The 7,011-nt window shown below is 41.7% G+C and overlaps 1 long non-coding RNA gene across 1 annotated transcript; it reads left to right on the forward strand.

The window, feature by feature from the left end:
* Nucleotides 1–767: 767 nt before the first annotated feature.
* On the forward strand, nucleotides 768–5,814 carry LOC310660170. Its single transcript, XR_014503268.1, has 3 exons — nucleotides 768–833; nucleotides 4,743–5,123; nucleotides 5,513–5,814. It is a non-coding gene; the product is annotated as an uncharacterized lncRNA (long non-coding RNA).
* Nucleotides 5,815–7,011: the final 1,197 nt, after the last annotated feature.

Below are 7,011 nucleotides of genomic sequence, written 5' to 3' on the forward strand. Positions count from 1 at the left end.
ACCATATCTTCGTTTAGCTGATTTGTGGAACACAGTCCATAATTTCCAGTTTTATATCTGCCAGTAGAAAGTACTGGTGGGAAAAGGGAAATAATAAGGGTACAATTCTGAAACAAACTATACTGAAGTAGACCATTTACTTCAATTGGACTCTTCAGAATAACTGGAGCAAGCATTGCAGCCAACACATTACTTTGAAATAAAAGCTGGAATAGCATTGCATTTTTAGTTCAGTTAATGTTACCTGCATTATATGAAGACAATGACAGTCAGATTCAATGGCCTCATTTTGATATAGTGTGAAATGTACTTCAGATTAGAAATAGTGGTTGCTGTAGGTTACAAGATATTACTTTTTTAAAAAATGGCTCTGCGTTTTTTATAGAGCTTACACAGTTCTGGCAATGCGCTGTCTTCCAAAGTAGCTGTAATCTCACATTAGAACTGCAGACGAGAAAGAGGGTGGTTCTGCTACAAACAGAGAATCTTTTGGCATTAATTCAATTTTAGATCCATGCACTGTGCAGGGATCAAACTGTAAAAAGAAAAGCCTATAACCATAGTCACCTTGGGGGCTGTGCTCAGCTGCTAAATACTTCTCTTTAATGAGATGCAAGAGTAACCAAAACTGATTTCTATTTATGGTGTTTATACGTTGCCCAAATAGCCATATCCTTGGGGCAGTTCACAAATTCATTTACCGGTACCTGTAATGAGATGGATATTCAATTCATATGACTTTTTATTCTTGTTCTACCGCATGATCCTGTTCTATGCCAGGATTCTCAAATGTGGAGCAAATCTCTCTAGAAGACATAAGCTATTGGCAAGGGGTGTGCAAATTTTTGCTGAATTCTTCAAGCACCTGTTTGTGGACACCCACATTTTAGCCAAAGGTGTGACCACACATTTGTTGAATTGATAGAGATATGGGCCACTGACAACACCTCATATTTTAATGGACTTTCTGGTTCAGTTCAGAAATGCATGCATGAGTCTGTCAATCAGCTTGCTACTGAGGCTAGAGACCAGAATGGTTCCTTTTTTGTTTAACAGCTCCATGCTAGGCAAAACCCCCTTTTTAGAATAGCGATGTGATATTAGGGGAAGTCTCAACTGATAGATTCCTGTCTCAGTGTTGTAAAGTCTTGTTCTGGAAGGAGAAATATTTATCTGACTGATTTGACACGTACCTGGCTCAACTTCTAAAAAGTCATCAGCTCCTTTAGAGCTCTTCTTATTTCCCCCAGTCGTGGCTTTAGGTAAGGAGAGGACAATTAGCTATGGACTCTACTGTCCTAAGCTGCTCTTGACACTCAGAACTGAAGCAGTAAGTACAGGGACCATCTGCACTGGTTTTATTTTTTCACAAGTTGCAACTGCAGCTGAAATAACTGAGCTGGCACAAATATCAATACAAATACAGAAATGGATAGGAGATATGAAGTTGCCTTGGGCAATGAGCTGGAGACTAGGAACATAGGGATTTGAAAGCAGGGCTTACCTAGGAGATCCTGAATGTAGAGCCTTCCAAATCAATCCCCACAGTATCACTATGGTGCTGCTTATAATAGCCGGACTACAGAATGTTTCTGAGAGGTGTGTTTGGACCCTGGTATGACTTTTATGTTGTATTTCAAACCCTGATCAATATGGGAAGCAAACACCTCAGAAAGTGGCATATATTCTAACACGGCATGTCCATTGGAGGTAGAGGCATTAACATACAGATAAAACTGATAACAGGTTTCAGGTTCAGATGTGTGCAATTGAGTATTATAACATGTTTAATTTACTGTTCATGGCATCTATACCTAAATGAAAACTTGGAGGAGATATATTCCGTATCCTATGATCCCCTGGGACTCCCTTGGTTTCTGCTGATTTACATTGTATCACACAATATCACAACAGCTGCAAGAATTGTGTTTCTGGTAATGTGACTGCTGATTGTTATTCTCCCCGCCCCCGCCCCCATGCAAGCTGCAGTATTTCCTCATCAAGAGAAACAATCATTCTTCTATAAAAAGGTAAAGGGACCCCTGACCATTAGGTCCAGTCACGGACGACTCTGGGGTTGCGGCTCTCATCTCGCTTTATTGGCCAAGGGAGCCGGCATACAGCTTCCAGGTCATGTGGCCAGCATGACTAAGCCGCTTCTGGCGAACCAGAGCAGCGCACGGAAACGCCGTTTACCTTCCCGCCGGAGCGGTACCTATTTCTCTACTTGCACTTTGATGTGCTTTCAAACTGCTAGGTTGGCAGGAGCTGGGACTGAATGGGAGCTCACCCTGCCGCGGGGATTCGAACCCCCGACCTTCTGATCGGCAAGCCCTAGGCTCTGTGGTTTAGACCACAGTGCCACCCATGTCCCTTCATTCTTCTATACTCCTTAGCAATTTTTTTGTCTCAATTTTCTTAAAGTTAGCACTGGAATTCCTGTTTACAGTATGCATGTATGTCTATAATCAGCCACGCCATGATGGCACTGTGGTCTTCGGCTTAACCCAAAATACATAGTCAAGTTTCATATTTTAACTTCTGTACCACACAGCTGCCACTGGTAATGCCCTAACGTGTTATTTTAAGTAAAGAAGACGCAAACAGTATAACACTAAATTATGTCAGATATTGTGCCTGTTTCCTATGGAAAGTATGATTATTCATCTTTCCTGTTTTAGGCCTGGCTGGCTACTGTGGCCATGCCATACAAAGTTCAACTAATGAGTTCACCTCCTACACTGCAAATTGTGTAATTACTCTGTGAGGCTTGGGGACAATTAAATGCAAACTTTGGGCCTGCTTTTCCGTTAGACTCTAATCAGCTCATGCGCAGGCAGTTCAATCCTGCTTTCTGATGTTAGGTGTGGGAAGGTGGGTGTGGAGCAGTACTCAGACTAGCCTCAGTCTAGTGCCAGCACCAGTGGTGTTATATATCCCTATGTAATAGAAGGGTACAGTTTTTGTACACAGTGGATATCCTGGCCATGCGGGCTAGTTGTACCTCTCCTCTACCTGAGATACACTGATGATACTGGGGGAGTTCATGTGTTGAAAGATGTGGAAGTGGTCACAGGGGTCCCACTACCACCCTCTCTCCATGTCCATGCATTCACACAAGCTGAGAAGGAGTTATATTTGTATACCCATGTATGTGCAAAGAGCTTTTTTGCATGAAGATGGAGCCTGAGTGTGCTGTGCTGACTCCGCATGTTGATAAACTCTATGCGTGTACATAGGTGTGAAAGCCCATTCTGAAAGGACAACAGGGGAGCATAGTGGTGGCCCTGGCAGCAGCCAAAGGGCTTGCTCATGTTCCTCTATGGTCCCCTCTACACCTTCTCTTCAAATTTGGAGGTGATCATGATCATCCAGACTCATGGACAGGAGCAGATGGAAACACGGAGCTTTGGGAGAACATTTCAGCCTCATAGGGCACTCACCTACTGACCTTACAAGTAGCCATTCTGGAACAAAGAAATACCAAAGGGAAATTCAAGTGTGAGCAATTTCTGAGAAAATTCGTATTATGAGTTTTTATCCCACTACTGTATATATACAAATATATACCAATTTATGGCAGGATTTTGGTGTTCTCAGTACCACCACCTTGTTAATGGTCACCATGGGCTCACCCACACTTTTGCTTGACCTGTATTTTGATTGTAGTGTGTACCAATGAATTCTCCAGGTTCAAGAGCTTTTCTTCTTGTTCCAGGGCTATGCCTTGCAAAAACCTGATCTAACTTATTGAATTGGATCTCATCAGGTACATGGAAAATCCAAAGAGAGATTTTATTTAGCTGAGCTTCAATTCAACAAGTAAGATAAGATTTTCACAAGGCACAGCCATGGAACAACAAGAAAAGCTCTTGGACCTAGGGGAAATAATAGCTGCTCACTGCTTTCCTGGTGGATGACGGTTGCGGCCCCCAGCTCTTGGCCTCCTTACCCGCTGGCCTGGGCACACATGTTTGCCAGCAGTTGGAAGGGAATACCCCTCAGCTGGCAGGATCTTTGGGGCAGTCTTCCCGCCCAAAAAGGTATTTTCAAATGGGCCAATCAGTGGTCCCTCCTGGAGGGCAGTACCTCAGTGGCTGACTGGCCATTGGCTGCTGCCTTGTCCGGCTGGGCAGTAAGGGAATAATCGATACACAATACGATCAAAATACAGGTCAAGCAAAAGTGTGGATGAGCCCTAAAGCTATTTTACTGTTACATAATTGCAACTGTTCTTTCCTTCGTTTCCCTCTGACTTCCCTCCTCTCACTTTCCCCTCCCTCCAAATATATTATTAAAATAATTTATACACCGCCTATCATTTCAAGAAGCAATACCAAGATCATTCTCAAATAACAAGTGTGCAACCAAAGTATAAACTATAGCTGGCTGTAATTAATATAAAAAGTGAAATACAATCATATCTAAACATTAGAACAGCCATAATTAAAATGTGTAATAAACTAGCCAAATAAAACAGCATAGCAGTTATAAAATAGTGCAATTGCAAAAAATATCTATGTGTGATGGATAAATAAAATTCAGTATGACATTTCATGCATGTGATGGAAGTGAACCCTAGGCCAAATTTGATGCCATAATAAATTTGTTAGCCCTTAAAATGCCACAAGATTATTCATTGTTAAAATAATACTGATCTCACACAGATGTAAATCCAAATTCCTTGACCAATCAACATTATAAATGTAATCTCATTTTGTTAATATCTCCATTTCCTGCAGAGTTGTTAATAGCAAACACGTCTGCTTCAGACTACTGCTTTGGGAAGTAGGAACAGCTCAGATGTGCTGCAAGTTATGTCTCTGCTGGCTGAAGAAGAAAAGAATGCTGCAGTTAGCATTCAGAAAGTTATCTCTCCAGTAGGAACAACTTTCCGTATGAACACTTGCATTCTATACAAACTGGTAGCTTGAAAGAACACCCCCAGCCATCACACACCGGGAAAAGTTCCTGCTCACCACTAATGAGTTGATTCTCTTCCAATCATGTCTTTGAGGCTTTCAGCAGATGTCACCTCATGAATACATTGACTGCATCAGGGGTTTGCAAGCACAACTATAGCACAACTTCTGCACATGATTTTGCTTCCAGAAAATCTAACGGTATACATACAAGGTGGTATGTGAATAGTCATGTTTTCCCCATAGAGTTGTTGTAAGTGAAGCACATTCATGAATAGCTGTCATCGCAACATAATCTGCTTGGAAAAAGATGCACTGTATACAGAAACTATTTCTCTATAACGTTTTTTGGGTTGTGTATAGGTAAGTTCTATACAGTATAGGTCCATTAATTTCAGTGAGAACTGAGTTGGATGCAACCTATTTTTTCTAGTTTCTCATGGTTCCAATTGTTTAAGCAAATAAATGAATATGAATAAACTATTAGACTCAAACCAGACTTATCCATGACCAAGTGTGCTATGCATGGTAATAAAATTTCCTTTTTTCTTCAGTATTTAAGTCAGTATTCTGTTCTTGTTTTCACTTAGGAGAAAGGGAAGACTTGGCTCCATCATGGGCTCATGGGCTGAGCAATTTCCAGCTACTTGGCCCCACCCACTTGCCTCATAGGAAATTCAGTGGGTTCTGCTGCCTAATAGGCAGAGATGAAAGCTCAGCACCAGAGAAGACCAAGGAGGAGGGCTCAACATGCCAAATGAATAGTCCTGGCACGGTGATATTTCTGTTACAAACCTGAATGTAATTTTTAGGCTGAAAATCCCTTGTAATCCGCTTTGAGAACCTGTCAGAGCTATATAGCATAAACATCCTAAGTAAGTAAATAATCAAACTTACAAGTTTGCAATGTCTGGTGTCTGATTTTCTTAAGATGTAGATTGCAACATATACATCTGGATATTAACAATAGTATATTATGAATGATACAGTGACTGGTTGAGAAGGGTTGAAATAGCCAGCATTGGAGGAGGAGTGGAGCTAAGTTTGAACCCTAAACTCCCGGATTCGACTCCTTGCTACTATGACCATGTAATGTTATACAGTGGACCTTCCAGATACGAACTTAATTCATTCCAGGGGTCCATAGGTACCCCAAAAAGTCCGCATCTAGAGGCACCACTTCTGTGCACACGCACTGCACGATAGAGTGTTTTTGCGCATGCACATGCTGCGAAACCTGGAAGTATACACTTCCGGGTTTGCCGCATTTGCAATCCGAGTTACGTTACCCGAAAGTAACGTAACCCGAGGGTCCACTATACTAGCAAAAGAACTGGGGTATATTAAAACACCCACATGGAGATAAATCAATTACAAAACACCCACCCCACCCACCCTTCCACTCTTCCACAGACATGTTTGTTTGTTTACTACTGTATTTTAATCCTACTTTTCAGACAATAATTGCTTCTCAAAGTGGCCCCACATCAGTTAAAACATTAAGGCACCCCCCATCTGGCTTACAAACTAAAAAGGCAAGACACACAAAGAAAGTGGAGGGGAATATGTGGAGGAGGGAGATCGGTTTTTCAGTACAACACAAAACGGTAAGCTGTGAGTGGGCATTTTTAACAAGTTCAGGCCGGGCTTCCCTTGCTGGTGTTCTTGTTCAAATAACAGATGATGGCTCTTGTTTCTTTGCCTGATGCATGGGGGCCAGGGATTGCGAACAACCCACTTAATTCTGCAGTTGCAGAGCAACAGGCACTTGCAGTTGAGTGTTCTTTCAGACAGCTGCTGTTTTTCCTGCTTACAGATGGGGCCAAGCTGGTTATCTCCTTATTTTGAAGTTTCTCCTGGAGGCAGAGGCAGCAACCACCCTGCCTCAAAAATCCCAGAGTTGTTGATCAATTAAAAATGTTTTACGTTGATCGACCATCTTTACACTGACAAATCTGTATTGTGTGACACCCCCACCTCCGAGCTAAATTATTTTAGTGGCTTGAATTGTTTCTGGTTGATTGCTTTATATTTCATTATGCTGTTTTCATTTTCATTCTTTTAATAATGTATGGATTTTCCTCCTGAA

Source organism: Podarcis tiliguerta (genome assembly GCF_965153285.1).
Source record: "Podarcis tiliguerta genome assembly, chromosome: 11".
Lineage (NCBI taxonomy): Eukaryota > Metazoa > Chordata > Lepidosauria > Squamata > Lacertidae > Podarcis > Podarcis tiliguerta.